Here is an 18,281-nt window from a genome sequence, read left to right as displayed (position 1 = left end):
CCGTGGCTTTTCGCCTGGAGTTACCTCAGACTTTAAAAATTCATAATGTTTTTCATAAGTTGTTACTCAAAAAATATGTTCCACCTCTAGAACCGTCACCGCTGCCACCCCCTCCTGTTGTCGTGGATGGTAATCTAGAATTTCAGATATCCAAAATTGTTAATTCTCGTCGGGTCCGCCGCTCTCTTCAATATCTGGTGCATTGGAGAGGTTACGGTCCCAAGGAAAGAATGTGGGTTCCTGCGTCTGAGGTAAACGCCGACAGGCTAGTTCAGGTTTTTCATGCCTCTCATCCTGAGAGACCTGGTCCTGAGTGTCTGGAGGCCCCTCGTAGAGAGGGGGGTACTGTCACGAGGGTGTCGAGAACCATGCCTGACTCTGTTATACCCGGGGTCAGGAAGTCGCAGCGGTTGGCTGCACGCTCTATTTAAGATAGGGCTGTTTTCCTTATGGTAGCTTTCTGGGTTTGCTTTGCAAACCCTTTTGGCTCACTCAGGGATCCGTAGCTCCTTCTCCTCAGCTGTTCCTTGTCCAGCACTCCCAAACCTCCTTATATTCCTCTCTCACACTTCTCTGGTTGCCAGATATAGAGTTTCCTGCCTGGACATCTATTCTGACCCTCTGGAGCTGTGTTGCTGCGTTCTCTGGTAGTTGGTCCAGAACGCTACCCTCCGGATCCCTGTTGGACCTTTGTGGTCGCCCACCTAGGTGTATGTGTTTGTCTGTCCTCTCCCTAGTGTTTCCCTCTTAGTGACAGTGGTGCGGACTAGCGATCCCACCGGCCCGTTCACTATCTAGGGCTCATTTTAGGGAAAGCCAGGGTTTAGGCACGTGATCGCCGCACGGGTGAGGAACCCGTCTAGGGACGTCAGGGCAGTCAGGTGCCAGCCGCAAGGTGAGTTAGGGGTCACCACCTTTCCCTCTCCCTTGGGCAGGGCTTTCCCTTTTTCCTCCCTGTGCGTGACGTCGGTCATTACAAAGACTTTGCTTTCGCATGGTGTCCAGCCCCTTTATTTTATTTTAATGAAGACTCTGCATGGTGTAAAATGATAAAACAGCTCATACTCACCTCCCCGTCATTCATGTTCCGACACTTCCAGGTTCCTCACTAGTTTCACTTTCTGGTCCCTCTTGACCCATAGGTAATTACCGATCAGCCAATCACTGGCCGCAGTGGTTATCACTGATTTTCTAAGGGATCATTTTCAGTGCTGAATGACAGTATTAGGGAAGGCTAAGGCCCTACGCTCTGTAAAATGCTCAACAGGCAAGAACCAATGATTCCCTATGGGCATGGTTCTCACCTGAGCGTTTTACAACGCGTACGAACGCGCTGTAAAACGCCCTACGCCCCAAGAAGTACAGGAGCTTCTTTGGGGCGTATTGTCGCGCGTTCCCGTACATAGACTTCCGGGAACGCGCAATAATGGGCGTTTGCTTGTTGCCGGCCGCGTATAGTAAACGCCCGATAAAATCGTGCATACAGAGCGCTCCTTCAGTACGCTCAGGTGTGAACCCAGCGTTAGACAGTGTGTCCTTATGGGTTAATATCCATGGAGTAGGCGATATTTGTTAAAAACCATCTAATATAGCTGAACAGGCCAAAGATGAAATAACCATTTATCCCCTGCTGCTCCAGCACTGCTGCTATTATTGCTTGCTGCAACAAATACGAAATGCAGCAAGCAATAATGCGGTGGGAAATTTTAACTATCCCGACATTAATTGGGATATTGAGTCTGCTGGTTGTGCTAGAAGCTAGTTTTTATCCACAATTTCAAACAATTACTTCTAGCAGTTGGTCGAGGAACTGACCAGTGGAGATAATTTTCTGGGTCTGGTCTTGTTTTTTTAAATCAAATCATTTTTTATTGATTTTCTTTAGCATTTATACAGAAACAAAGATGACACGGATTCATGTGCAAAAATATACAGAGACCCGAATTGGGTACATCCACAGTCATAAACAGAACATACCTAACCAAACCCCCCCCCCCCCCCCCTCCCCTGAACCGCTCTGGGTCTGGTCTTGTCAAACAGACCAGATACAATATCGGATGTGCGAGTCTAGGAGTACTTAGGCAACAGTGACCATGATATGGTGAGTTTCAATATAATATTCAATGAGGTCATACAAAGGGGAGCTACAAAACCGTGGAACTCTAGAAAAGCTAAATTCAGTCGACTAAGGGAAGAGCTCGGTCCTATAGACTGGGATCATGTTCTGCTAAATAGGGATACTGAAGCTACATGGGGAATTTTCAAAGACATATTACAAGACTCCCATAGTAAGTTTCTACCCATGGGTAACAAAATGTTCTGGAATTAAAGAAAAACCAATGTGGCCGAAAAGAGGTATATTAAACATAAAAAACCTTAAAAAAATACAAAAAATAAAAATAAAAATGTATATATATATATATATATATATATAGATATATATATATAAAGTTTCAAGTTTATTTGTCACGCACAAATAGTATAACGTGGTTTGAAATGCTTAAAGAGGACCTGTCGCCGCTCCTGACACGCCTGTTCTAATAGCTACATGCATTCCCCATGTAATAATAATTCTGGCGCATCTATTCTTATATCTCTATGTTGTGCCGTTCCTTTATTATTTCTACTAGAATTTATAAATGAATTGCCAGCAGTCTACAGTAAGGTAAGGGTACAGAGGGGAGGTAACCAGTTAGGGGAAGGGTGGGTGGGGCTTCACAATCTGACAATGACAGCACTGATTAGATAGAGTGAGACTTTGCAGGGACACCCCCTAACGTGTTACCCCTCTGTACCCTTACTGCAGACTGCTAGCAATTCATTCATAACTTCTAGTAGAAATAACACAGGAATGGTACAACACAGAGCCATAAGAATAGATGCTGCAGAATTGTTATTACATGGATAATGCATGAAGCTATTAAAACAGACATGTGAGGAGGGGTGAAAGGTCCTCTTTAAACGACATTCCATTACAATAAAAAAAGAAAGAAAGACAGAAAGAAAGAGTGTCATAATATTACATTAAAAGCATTGATCGTACAATAAAAATGTCTCATGATTGTTTATCTACAGGACACACATTCATTTATTTATCTGTCCCTCTATGATGTTCTGGTTCAGTATCGAATGGCCTGCATGAAAAAACTTCCTCATTCTAGCGTTGTTGGCTTTAAAAATGCGGTAACGTTTCCCAGACCACAGGAGACAAAACAGACCGTTATTTGGTTTTCACCACCTCCATGGCCATGGTCATGCATCTCTCATTAAAAAATGATCTGCAAATCAGGAAGGTCAGTGCAGATTATTCGCTCAGCAGAGCGCACCACCCTATGAAGTGCCCTCATGTCCTGTTTCTTGCTACTACTGAACCAGGCTGTAATGTTTCCTGTCAGGATACTCTCGATGACACAGGTGTAGAAGTTCTTTAGTACCCTGAGGGCTAGTCTGAAATCCCTCAGGAGTCTGAGATGATAAAGACGCTGAGGAGCCTTCTTTACTAAGAAGTTGATATGAGTAGCCCAAGATAATTATTGTGTAACCTAGGTTTTTAAAACTGGCCACATGCTCCACAATATCCCCATTTACCCTGAGAGGGGTGGTAGATCCTCTTCCGCTTCTTGACGAAATCCACCACCACCTCCTTTGTTTTGGTGACATTCTGTCACGCTCTAATGTGGGAGGGAAACCCCACACCGAAAATAGAAGAGAAAGGGAAAAGGAGATAAGGCCTGAAAACTAGGGAAGGAAGATGGACACCTCCTAGTGAAAACCCTAACCAAAGCCCTGACTGACTACCAGTATGAACAGACCCCAAAGGTAGGTGAGTTCATACACAGGAATACCTAAAGTCCTATCTAACCCTAAAGGACCCTGGTACTAATGACAGGAATGAGACAACCTATTCCTCCAAAAGGAAGGATGAACGGGAGTGTCCCTGAGGCCTAATACAAAACAACAAGGAAATGCAACTCACGGAAAAGTCTAAATAAAATACAAAAGGGAAAGGTAACACTTAACTTCCAAGAAGCTATGGCAGCATAAGGAACTCAGCCGAGATTCAAACACCAGCTATCCACAGGTCCAACTGAAGCTATAAACCACACAGCATTGTGGGAGAAACAACTATAAATTGGGAAAGTTAAATGACCACAATAGCAACACCTGGAAGTTAATGGTGTGACCAGTACCAGAACAACACAGACGCCTATTGATCCACAAGGTAAACATGTCAAATCAAACCACGTATTGCCAGTCTCAAAGATCTCCTGCCACTCACTGTCGCAGGGACGTCTATATGTCTCGGTACGTCCGTGACACATTCAGACTAAGATGGTTATCTTGGCACCAGTTTACCAAGTTATTGATCTCCTCAAGGTAGACAGTCTTATTGTTATCGGAGATCAGACTTACCACAACAGTGTCATCAGCAGACTTAATAATTTTAGAGGAACTGGAGGTTGATATATATATAGAATAACATAGGGGGGGGAATTGCCCCCCCTCAGCGACGCCACTATGTGTTATGTAAAATATTTGAAGGTGTTGCAAGAGATGAGCTGCAATAGTGTATAACTGTGAATAAACTAGAAAAGCTACAATTTATGGGGAAAATGTGTGAAGTGTTCTTGCCTCCACCAGTAGTCTACAACTGGAGTGGGCGGAGTAACTGGGTGGAGTGGCTTGAGTAACTGTTGTGTGGTTGGAGTAACTGTGGAAAGGCTGGACTGGGCAGAGTAACTTTATGGAGTGGGCAGAGTAACTGTGTGGAGTGTTTGGAGTGAGTAAAGATAGTAAACATTACACTAACCAATTGATTGATCAAATTTAAAAAGTGCACATGGCAAGCTTGAGTGAGAAATGCATTTTAACTTTTATTTATTGATATAGCACATTTAATTGCAATGTTGTTGCCCAAAGTGCTTCACAGTTACATTAAAACATACATTTCTAAAAACATTAGCAGCATTATCAAGCCTAGCAGATGAAGATATAACCACATGCATTTGGGGGTCTCAGCATCTTGACGTAGAATGGAGGTGAAGGTGTGCTATCTGTTTGATGATAATCAGTTTTCACAACCAGTGTTTCCTGGCAACGCTCATGCCCCGTTTATGCAGGCTCTAAGCGTGTGACACCACATCACTATGTACCTCCTGGGCACATTCACTGTCACAAACCACCATTTCCACTATGCTGCTGTGGGGCTCCAGATCCCGAATGTCACAAACCTCCATTTCCACTATGCTGCTGTGGGGCTCCAGATCCCGAATGTCACAAACCTCCATTTCCACTATGCTTCTGTGGGTCTCCGGATCCCGAATGTCACAAACCTCCATTTCCACTATGCTGCTGTGGGGCTCCAGATCCCGAATGTCACAAACCTCCATTTCCACTATGCTGCTGTGGGGCTCCGGATCCCGAATGTCACAAACCTCCATTTCCACTATGCTGCTGTGGGTCTCCGGATCCCGAATGTCACAAACCTCCATTTCCACTATGCTGCTGTGGGGCTCCGGATCCCGAATGTCACAAACCTCCATTTCCACTATACTGCTGTGGGGCTCCGGATCCTGAAAGCGTGGGTATGAAAGGTCCAGTTAAGGCTACTTTCACACTTGCGGCAGTGTGATCCGGCGGGCAGTTCCGTCGTCGGAACTGCCCGCCGGATCCGCCGATCTGCCTGAAAGCATTTGTAAGACGGATCCGGGTGCGGATCCGTCTCACAAATGCATTGCAAGGACGGATCCGTCTCTCCGTTTGTCATGCGGACCGACGGATCCGTCTTGTACATTTTTTCACATTTTTACCGATCTGCGCATGCCGGAGCGACGGATCCGGCATTCCGAATGCCGGATCCGGCGCTAATTCATTCCTATGGGAAAAAATGCCGGATCCGGCGTTCAGGCAAGTCTTCAGTTTTTTCGCCGAAGAGAAAACCGTAGCATGCTGCGGTTTTCTCTTTTGCCTGATCAGTCAAAACGACTGAACTGAAGACATCCTGATGCATGCTGAACGGATTGCTCTCCATTCAGAAAGCATGGGGATAAAACTGATCAGTTCTTTTCCGGTATAGAGCCCCTGTGACGGAACTCTATGGCGGAAAAGAACAATGCAAGTGTGAAAGTAGCCTAAGTCCAGCGTATCTTTGCAGCTTTAGATCTCTTCCCTTTAGATGGCATGATGATATTCACACAGCTCTAATTTCTTTTCGTAAATGTAGCTAGTTGAAACACCTCAAATACTTTCTACTGTATAAAACTTATTTCCAAACTTTTAGAGGGGATGGCCACCCTAAGTGTCAAAAATCCAAAGTGCCCCAGACAATAGCCGAAACTATCAAGCATTTATATCATGCTAAATGTGCTGGCTATATGTAATTTTTCTAATCTGTTCACCATGACATGTTCCCCTGAGGAGCTTCCTCAGACAGGCTGTAAAGGGAAAGTAAATATCCCAGCATGCATTGCAGCAAGCATCTTCAGCGGAGTAGTCACATGACATCCCCGCCCACCCCTGTTCCTATAGAGACAAGAGCCCCTCAGACTTCTGTACAGACACAGCAATAGAAAGCACACCCCAGTCCCAGCAGTAAAGAGAGGTCACTTCACTGGCGGTTGCCATCTTCAAACGGTTGTAGTTAAAAAATTATAAATCCTACAGCGAAGAGCTTTATATTGTGAGAATACATTTTGATGCATAGTATGTCTCTGAAATAATAAAAATGAAGGCACAGTCACAGTTTAGAAATTGCCCTTCAAATTTCAGGAATTAAAAACATAATTAGGAACATACTGGTAATGATGTCAGTTTAAAATGTGTTTTGGAGGTGACAGGTCCCCTTTAAATATTACTTTATTATAAATATATTCCCAAATACCTTTTATTAGTTATAATGGCTTGTTTTGTGTGGGGAGCAATCATTAGAAGAAATAAAATGGCCGCCATCCCATTAGTACGCACAAAAGGTTACAGGACACTGAGCTAAAGAGCTGCCTCATCCTCCTCTCTACTCTGCTTGTCAGAGATTATGATCCTGAATACAGTTTAATATGATCTTCAGCTGAATCTTTGTAGGGATGGAGGTCATAAGGAGACATGAAGTACAGAGAGGAGGTGAGGATAATGAGCAGCAGCGCTTGTATGCAGTCTCCATTACCACAGCCCCACATTACCACAGTCTGTCCTGTCCATCCTCTCTGTACTTCATGTCTCCTCATGATCTCCATTCCTACAGATTCAGCTAAAGATCTTATCAGCTGTATTCAGGATCATAATCCCTGATATGTAGAGCAGAGAGGAGGATGAGGCAGCCCTTTAGTTCAGTGTTGTGAAGTAACTTGTCCTCCTGTGTGATTAGGACAGGCTTTGTGTGTACTAATAGGACGGCGGCCATTTCATTTCTCCTAATAATTGCTCCCTAGAAAAAACGAGCCACTATAACTAATGAAAGGTATTTGGGAATATATTTATAATAAAGTAATATTTAAGTATTTTCATTTTCTTAATACCTGGAGAACCCCTTTAAGGACAAGGACAATTTTCATCTGTGTTTTCATTTTTTAACCCCCCAGCATCCCAGAGCCATAACTTTTTGCATTTTTTTGTTGACATAGCTGTATGAGGATTTATTTTTTGCGGGACAAGTGGTACTTTCTAATGGCACAATTTTATATTGCATATGATTTAGTGGGAAAACATTCTAAATGGGGAGGAATTGGCAAAAAAAATAACGCAATTCCACCATAGTTTTATGGGTTTTGTTTTTACAGTGTTCCCTATGCAGTAAAACTGATGTGTCACCTTTATTCTGTGGGTCAGTGTGATTACAGTAATACGACATGTATATAGTTTTTCTTGTTTTTTAATACAAAAAAAACAAAAACTCTGAAAATAACTTTTTATTTCTGTCTACAGAGCTGTATGAGGGCTCATTTTTTTGAGGGGCAATCTGTAGTTTTTAGTCATTCCATTTTGGAGTATGTATGGCCTTTTGATTCCTTTTTATTCAATTTTTGGGGAGGTGAAGCGACAAAAAAGCAGTAAATCGGCCATTTTGTGTTTTTTTTTCTTTTTTTGTCCGTTACAGTGTTTACCATACAGGATAAATATTTTTATATGTAATAGCTGGAGTGTCTTTAGATGCGGAAATGCCAGTGAACTTAATTTATTTTTATTGCTATTTAGTTCATTGATTTTTAACATGGGGGAAAAGGGTGATTTGAATTTTTACTTTTTTTAATGTTTTTAAAAACTTTTTTGTTTGAGCGGGCGCGTTGTTTAAAGGGGTATTCCCATCTTAATGATCACTGTTAAATCTGTTAATGATTTGACAGTGATCATTTTTCTAAATACATTTTATTACCCAATTCCCACTTTTTTGGAGAAAATAAGTCCCCTCTTACCTGATGTTGTCTTTCGTCTCCCCTGGTGACGGCCACCTCTCCTGTCGAATCCCGCCAGTCCGCGCTTGCGCAGAAGACTGAAGATTCTCTCCCGGCCGGGCCGCCCAATGTCCTGAACGTGCACGCCGCCGCACATGCGCCCTGATGACTTCTTCCTGGCCAGTATAGTACAGAGCCGCTTACGCGCACGCCGGCTCTGTACTATACAGGCCAGGAATAAGTCACCCGCATGAGCGGCGTGCGTGTTCAGGACATTGCGCGGCCTGGCCGGGAGAAAAACTTCAGTCTTCTGCGCAAGCGCGGCCTGGCCGGGAGAAGACGTCACTCAAGCACAGCCGAATCCAGGAAGTGGACGTCTCGCTGGACGAAGGTAAGTATTAAAACTGAAGATGGGAATACCCCTTTAAACCCTGGACTTCTGCCATATATACAGCAGTTGTCCTTAAAGGGCCAATCTCTTTATCAATGATATTGTGGATGGGATTAAAAGTAAAGTGTCAGTTTTTGCTGATTACACATAAACTGTGTAGGATACTTAAAGGGGTTATCTGAGTTATTTTTTTGTTCTTTGTATGTTGCTAACTAATCAAATGTAACAGCTTTACCATGCACTTACTGCATCTACAGTTGCTGCTTTCTCAGATTTCGCTGAGGGTCACATGAACTGTGATGTCACCTTCTCTCCCTGCTCTGATGATGGATGATGTTTCGTGCACAAGCCTGAGAGAGCAGATATGTGCCTGTACATCTCACTGTGCTGGCCACGCCCCTCTGCACTGCTGTTTGTTCTCTTCCTGGATTCTTTAGAAAAAAACTTTAACCCCTTCAGTAGCACAGACTCAGGGCTGAAGACTTTACTGTGTAGCTGCAGGCAGTGAGGAGACAAATGTTGGGCACAGGAGCTGACAGAGGAGTTCTGCAGAGCATTGCACAACAACAGGTAGGGGGAAGATCCTGTGTGTATCAGCAGTGTCATTGTACAGCTGGGTCTTGTAGTCCTACCCATACAACATGTTGCTGAGTATCCCAGCAGGCAGGCATGTCACTCAGTGCAGACTTATTCACTCCCTTAGCAGAGCAGGAGGAGGGGCACAAATATTGATGAGGAAAATCTCAGAGATTGTTGTTATTGCAGATAAACAAAGGGCCAGAAGAGAACCAGGGAAATGAGGAAATATATATATTTTTTTGCCTAAAACTTGCTTAGCTTAGTTATATATTGCTGCCCATCAGATTTACAGTGCTATATATTTTTTTTCCATAACTCGGACAACCCCTTTAAAACCCCTGCTTGATTGTCAAATATAACAGAAATATCTAGAAAAGCTGGCGGCATGGGGCGAGAACATGGCAGATGAATGGTAATGTTGATAAATAGATTTTCAATCACTTGTGAACCCAGCCTTAGAGGTGATCTCATTTATATGTATAAATACATGTGTAGCAGGGATGAGAGAACTTTATGAGATTCACTTTGTGTCCGAATTAGCAAACTTTTCAAAAAGTTCTGGTTAAAAAAAGAATCAATTTGTTGCGAATATAAGTTGCTCTAATTGCCTGAAAATTGGTATATAACACCCTCTAGTCTCCTAGGACTCACATTTGTTAGGCTCATGCACACGACCGTATGTATTTTGCGACCGTATGTAACAGCTGGCCCTTCATAGAACTGTACTATCCTTGTCCGTAATGCGGACAATGGTAGGACATGTACTATTTTTTTGCGGAACAGAAATACGGGCACACGAAAACGGAATGCACACGGAGTAATTTCCGTTTTTTTTTAGGACCCATTGAAGTGAATGGTTCCGCATACGGTCCTTAAAAAAAAACTGAACAGACACAGAAAGAAAATACGTTAGTTTGCATGAGTCCTTATGTAAAGATCTTTTTGTAAATTTTTTACCAATATTTGCTCTTTCTCTCTTCCTTATGAGGGAGAAATGGTGTTTAAACACACGCAGTGTGGGGGCGGAGCTTGCCAATGGCCGAGTGAGCAGTGCGCATTCAGAGCTCCTGACCATCTCCGGCAGTTTTTCAGACTACAGGTCACAAGCGACTCACCTTCCGCCATGAAAAACAGAGGGAAAAGAACCTCATCCACACCAGCACCGGTGGACCGAAAATCAGGCGCCATGGAGCGATATTTAGCGTCCAGCTCGCAGCCGGCAAGTGGCGCCAAGACAGCCATGAGACCCAAGATGGCGGACGCACCTCATGGTGAGAAAACAGCGGCGGCCGCCGCAGCAGCATCCCCTGACCCCAGCCGATCACCGCCGGGCACACCGATCACACGGTCATATGCAGGGGCAGTTCGCAGCCCGTCCTCAGCGGCTCCTTCCTCGCCTGCCATGACAGAGAGCAGGCTCTCTTCACCCAGCTCCTCACCGCAGTCCCACCGCTCACCAAGCTGCCCAGACGCTGACATGCAGGCGATACCGTCCTCACAAGAGGAGGAATGGGACTGGAAAGTCCATCTTAAAGCTCTGCCCACAAAGCATGAGCTGAATGATCTTTTTATTAAGCTTGAAGCCTCACACAAGCAAGATATTGCTGGCTTACATACAGATATCAAGCAAGTAGGCCACAGAGTGGAGGATGTGGAAGCTATCCAAGAACAAACCCTCCAGACATTGGAGTCTCACCAACAGATCCTGCAAGATCACACAGGTCAGATACAGGACATACTAAGTCACCTTGATGACATAGAAAACAGAAATAGGAGAAATAATCTCCGCATAAGGGGAGTCCCAGAATCTGTTCTCCCACAGGACCTGGATCACTGGGCTCAAGATCTATTTGCCAAGTTACTTAACAGAAGCCCAGATTCTCCGGGCGAAATTGACAGGATTCACAGAACCCTTGGTCCGAAACTTGCAGATCCAGCTCGCACACGTGATATAGTGTGCAGAATTCATTTTTACAAAGAGAAGGAGGAGATCCTTAAGGCCTCAAGAAATATGATGCCAAGTCTTCCGGATTACCCCGGAGTACTCATTCTGCCAGATTTAGCTAGGCGTACGCTTATGTTAAGGAAAGCTCTCAAACCTTTATTGATCCTCCTTAAGGACAATGATATTATATACCGCTGGGGCTACCCCTTCCAGCTCTTCGCCAGAAAAGATGGGAAGTCCGCCACTTTCAAGTCCATCACTGACCTCCAGAAGCTATTGGACGTTTTCAATTTGCCATCTGTCAACCTTCCAGATTGGCCCAGACAAAAGGAATTGGTTCCTGTGCCGCGCAGAGACCCTTGGCAGACGGCGCTCCCAAAACAGCAGAGGCCACCTAGAAGATCCCGTTCACCTAAAGACTGAACTGTCTAGTTATTGTGAGGTTCCAGCCTCTAGTTGCAATCTGTTTTTCTTTCCAAGGAAGCCTAATTACATAGGCTCTTTAGAATGCTTCTAACATAATACTAAATGTTCTCACAGTTTAATTGTGACCTGTTATAACCACTTATTTCATTGCTTACCCGGAGACAAGTCGGGCAGCCGTAGCGCCCTTGTCTTCTCTTACCCCCACTAGGTTCTACAGCACCCACTGAGTGTTGTATATGACGAATAGTCATAACTTAGTGACCGTTGAACCGATTGTTTGGTTCCTATTACCCCTCAGATCATTATTGTCTGTTCACTGAAACCTAAGCGTTTCCTAATTGTATTATCTGTTTGTCTTACGTCTTCCCCCTACTTTCCCCCTTGTGTGTAATCTTTCCTTGCATCCTTAACCCTTACTCCTTTCATTCATCATGGCGGGATTGTTATCGTTTAGCTCCTTTAATGCCAGGGGCCTCAACAAGCCTGAGAAACGCAGTCAAATCTTATACCGGTTTCATAAAAAAAGGATCATGATAGCGATGATTCAGGAGACTCATTTCAAAACTTCATCCATCCCAAATTGCAGGAACAGGTACTACCACACCTGGTTCCATAGTTCACACCCAGATAAAAAAGCAGGTGGAGTCTCCATAGCTTTCCACAAAGCCTTCCAGCACAAGATTTTGGCCTCTGACATTGACACTAAGGGGCGCTATATATTTCTTAAGCTTGCATTTAATGATCAAGTATTTACTGTTGCTAATTTGTACTTCCCTAATCAGGGCCAGGCCTCCTTTGGAACCAAGATGTTGAGAAGACTTGCTAGCTTCGCCGAGGGCTCACGTATTATTTTAGGAGGTGACCTCAACATGACCATGAACCCAGAGCTTGATTCTTCGGTGGGTAAGTCCACGATCTCTCCCACGTCGTTACGTAAGTTCAGAACAGCACTCACATCCCTCAGGTTGGTTGATCTTTGGAGGGTCTTGCACCCGGGTGTCAGAGATTACAGTTACTACTCTGCAGCACATAACACATACAGCAGACTAGACCACCTCTTCGTATCGCAGAGCTTCCTGGATCTTGATCCCCGATGCTCGATCGATTCTATGATATGGTCGGATCATGCGCCGGTATTTGGATTATTGTCTCCAATTCACACATCTCCTCGCTCATTTACTTGGAGATTAAACGATAATCTACTAAATGATGCGGTTTGCTCGGCAGCTATAAAAAAGGCCATTGCTGATTTTGTTGCTGACCATCGATCGGATACCACTGCTTCTCCTCTAAAATGGGAAGCACTCAAATGTGTGGTAAGAGGCGTGTTTATGTCCCATGGGTCTCGGCTTAAAAGAGAAAGGACACATAAGTTAACCGCGCTTTTTAAAGAACTGGAGGCCAAAGAGTCCATTAATAAAACCTCTGCGTCAGATTCTCTTAAAGCTGAACTTTCCTCCATTAGACAACAGATATTAAAAATTCTAGATCAGAAATCTCTTTGCATGAGAGATAAGATTAAACGAGGTTACTACGAGTTCGGTGACAAATGTGGGAAATGGTTGGCGAAAGCTTTACATCCACGTATTCCGCTCACACATATACCCTCTTTGAACATAGGCTCGAGGGGTCAGATACATGCACCGCTTGAAATTGCTAGTGAGTTCCGGTCATATTACTCAGACCTATACAATATAGACCACACACATACATCCGGCCCGAGATCGTCATCCCAAAACATACAAAATTATCTATCCCAATTTGGCCCCCCGAATTTACCGAATGATGCATCTACTGGTATGGAGGAGGATTTTTCTTCATCAGAGCTCTTGCATGTCATTAAGGACCTCAAAAATGGGAAGAGCCCCGGCCCTGATGGGTTATCTGCACGTTTCTATAAATTCTTCACAGAGGATCTGGCCCCCATTCTCCTAGATGCATTTAATTCTATATCAGCCACATGCCCCTTTCCATCTCAAACCTTACAGGCCCATATTACAGTCATCCCCAAACCAGACAAGGACCATTCCCTTTGCTCCAATTATAGGCCCATTTCCCTTCTTAATATCGACCTGAAATTATTTGCTAAAATTCTGGCCTTAAGATTACATCCCCACATACCAAAATGTACCCATAGAGAACAAGTGGGATTTGTCCCAGGACGAGAGGCCCGTGACAACACCATCAAATCCATAAGCCTGATATCTAAAGCTAAACAACTAAAGATTCCCATGTGCCTTCTTTCAGTAGATGCGGAGAAGGCATTCGACAGGGTCAGTTGGCACTTCCTAGAAAGGACCCTGATTCATATTGGGATTGGTCCTAAGATGATAAATAGAATCATGGCCTTGTATTCTGGCCCTACCGCGCGGGTTCGTGTCAATGGTGTCCTGTCGGATTCCTTCCCTATCTCAAATGGAACACGGCAGGGATGTCCTTTCTCTCCGTTTCTTTATATTCTTGTTATGGAATCTCTAGCGAATGCCTTGAGAGCCAATGACGCAATTAAAGGCCTTCACATTGGCAATATAGAACATAAACTATCACTGTTTGCAGACGATCTCTTGATGTACTTAACAAACCCTAGAATCGGCCTTCCCTCAGTACTAAAGGAATTTCAGATTTTTGGGAAGTTATCCAACTTCAAGGTCAATGTCCAGAAGTCTGAACTTTTAAATATTTCTCTCCCTTCTCGAGATGTCACTGCACTCAGAGATTCATTCGCTTTTAAATGGGCCTCAAGTAAGCTTAAACACCTGGGAACTTACATCTCTTCTGACACTTCCCACTTGTTTAAACTCAACTTCCTCCCTATACTCCACACCATTGAAAATAACTTACAAACTTGGTCAGCTTTAAATGTTTCATGGTTTGGCAGAATAAACACCTTAAAAATGGACGTTCTACCCAGACTTCTTTATTTATTCCAGACAATCCCCTGTCGGATCCCAGCCTCTTACTTCACACGTTTAAGGAAACTCACTTCTCGTTTTATATGGGGTAGATCCAAAGCCAGGTTGAGCTACAATCTTATGATCAAGTCCAAGGAACACGGAGGCACAGGCTTGCCTAACTTCCTATCATACTACAGAGCAGCGGTCGCCAACTGCGTTATTGACCTTACCCATAATCTCGAGGGAAAACTTTGGGTTGAATTAGAACACACTCTAGCCCCTGGTCTTATCCCAGGTGTTTTCTGGTATCCGACAAGTACACTGACTCAAATGCCCATTCAAAGCTTATCACCTTTTCTATCTTCTCTAGTACACATTTGGATCAGGTTCGCCTCTACAACTCGAATGGTTACGATCCCTGGCCCTCTCACAAACATATCTGGTCATCCGTTGATGCCAGCCGCACTGTTAGCTCTACCAGCCCTCAGCTTACATGCCAGACCCCAGATTAGAGTCAAAGATATATACTCAGTTAGAGGGTTGAAAGATCTTAAAGACCTAGGCCATATTATACCTGACTCACCAGGGCGATGGTTTCACTACCTACAATTACGCAGTTTCACTGGATCTCTGGCACCCGGTATGCAACTTCAATCCTCAGTGACTGATTTTGAGAAACTATGCCTAGCTTCCTCTGCTCCTGGGCATTCTATATCTCTTATATATGCCATTCTGAACTCGGGAGAGATCGGGGATGACACAGAAGAGTTCCCTTCCCCAACTAAGAAAATTATGCTTTCATGGGAATCTGAGTTGGGATATACTCTCACACCTAATCAATGGAAAAGATCTCTCCTTTTCACCCATAAATCTTCAATTTCCTGCAGGATTCAGGAACTTAATTATAAGATTTGGTCTAGATGGTATAGGACCCCGGTTAAACTTAACCAGTTTTATCCTTTGGTTCCAGACACGTGTTGGAGGTGTTCGAAAGATAGAGGCACTATGCTACACATCTGGTGGGAGTGTACGGGAGTAGCAACACTATGGAATGACATCTTCAAGCTACACGAAAATTTGTACAAAATCCATATCCCTATGTCGCCCCAGATAGCTCTCCTTTCAGTTTACCCGGGCAGAATTAGGATAGTCAAGAAGGGCATTCTTAGATTTTTTGTTATAGCAATGCGTCAAATAATTCCCAGAGCGTGGAGATCACCAGTTAGTCCCCTTAGGATCACTTGGGTTAATGCTTTGGACTCTCTAGCACGTCTAGAGGAGCTAGGAGCCGAAGATCAAGGTCTTGGAGTCGCTCACTCTAAACAATGGGAGGCCTGGTACCAGTTCCGTGCATCAGCAGGTTTCTCGGGTTGGTTGTCCTCAGGATCTACCACTTAAAATATTCTATCCAGTCTGACTGCAGTCATAGCTTATATAGATTGCCAATTCAATCTCATTCCCCCCCCCTCCCTCCTTACCCTTCCCCCCGGATCCCTTGTCTTGTCTCCCCCTGTTCTACCTCATCCGTCTAATATTGATGTTTGATGAATCTTTTTTCTTTGTACTGACTTGATATGTACTATTGTAATACCCACAAAATACATATACTCAAATGTAACTAGCTCATACTGCATGTTTTCAAATGTATATGGTTTTCAATAAAAACAAATTGAACCATAAACACACGCAGTGTTCTGGGAGAAAACAGTGGCTTGTTGGGAACAATCGTCCAACAATTATGCCTCAATAGGGTCAGATTCCTGCTCCTGTATACACAAACACATGTTAATGTCAGAAGAAAGAGTGGCTTGTTCTGAACAAGCCTGGAAAAATTCTCCATTATTGCAGCAATACAGTGTGAATGTGTAAAGGGTATGGTAATAGTGGCATGTGGCTGCAATAGTAACGGTAGCAGCACAGCATGGATCAGACAAAGCAGTAGATGTGTGTGCAGCTGTTTAGGGATAGTAGTAGTAGTGGCGACTGTGAAGTGGTTATGGTAGTGGCAGTAGGGGCAATGGAAGTGAAAGGGGAAATTAGCAGCTGGGAGCTGCGGTGGCGGCAGCCATTCAGTATGGCACATGAGGATAGGCAGCCAGACAGTGGCAGTGGCAAGATAGGGATCTATTCTTGAATACTCATTCCAAGGACTTTACAAAGGACCAGGGCTCATTCATTACATGTGGAGGAAAGGCGATTGTCATGTTCCGGAGGCCAGGGAAGACCTCCGGAACATCATGCAAACAGGATACAGGCAGATACAGACCAGGGACCAACAGAATACTTTATTACATATGTAATAAATGAAAATGACAGTACTGAAAAGCAGGTTAGGCAATAGTGGTAGCTCTACCACAGAACCAAGTGCAGCGGCAGACCAGAGGCAAAACCCAGAGGGAGAAGAGCCAGTGAGCCACGTTCTTCACAGAGCCCCTGGTGGTGGGGATAAACTGGGCCGAGGGCTCACTGGTCGCACCTCCAGGAAGGTCCCGGTACACTTGGCCGCTACCTGCAAAGAACCACAGACAACAGGACTGGAACCCAACAAACTCAGGACATGGATCAGACAACAAGACAAAAACGGGAACCAGCACACAAGCAGATGCCTGGACCCCATGCGGAATGGAAGCATGGCGGTCACAGGCAGAGCTGCACGAGATCCTCCCTCCGGAGAACCCAGGAGCCCTCTCACGAAGGCAGGAGACACACAGGACAGGAACAGAAGCAGTAAGGCACTGCAGGGAAGACATGGAACAGACTGGATCAGAAACAGTTTAGCACTGCCAAGCTATACAGGAAACAGACAGGACCAGAAGCAGTAGGCACTGCCAAGCGATCAGACGCAGTTAGAGCACTGCTAGGCTAAACATGGAACAGAGTGGATCAAGACACAGAACAGGTACAGAAGATCAGATAAGGCATGGACAAGGAAACAACAACATCAATGCTTCACCAGGTGATACCACACAGAAGGGCAGAGAGCAAAACCCCCTGGGTCAGCAGCAAGGGGCTACACCCAGCAAGGCACAAGAAGGACTGACCACAAGCCCCAGAGCTCACAGGTAGAAATAGCTGCATAAGGAGGGCACCGTACAATACGCACCAAGGAAAAGATCAGGGAAAGTTAGGTGCAACCTGTTTTATTATCTTATACAACATATGGCCTGACAGCCCATTTAATAACGAATATTCTAATAATGGAATAGGGCTAATTCCCCTGGGGTTTACTGTACCCAATCATCACATGTTCTTTACCTGGGTGCTCCTATACATTTGTCTTCCTGTATATCAGAAAGGAAGGAATGATGTAGTACGTGATAAGCAAATGATCAATATATCATGAACAGAATAAGTTTAATTGGATGTGCTTATTAATACAAAATGCATTGATAAATACGATCATAGGCACATTTTATCACCTTGCAGTCTTCGGCCTAAGGCCTCTTGCACACGACCGTGTGTCCCCCGTGGCTGTATTGCGGCCTGCATACGGCGGGACCGCAATACACGGGACACCGGCCATTGCATTCCGCATCACGAATGTGGACCCATTCACTTGAATGGGTCCGCAAATCCGGAGATGTGGTGCGGAACGGAATCACGGAACGGAAGCACTACGGAGTGATTTCGTGGGGTTCCGTAAAAAGATAGAACTTGTCCTA

Source organism: Bufo bufo, chromosome 4 (genome assembly GCF_905171765.1).
Source record: "Bufo bufo chromosome 4, aBufBuf1.1, whole genome shotgun sequence".
NCBI lineage: Eukaryota > Metazoa > Chordata > Amphibia > Anura > Bufonidae > Bufo > Bufo bufo.
Note: the sequence above shows the minus strand (reverse complement) of the source record.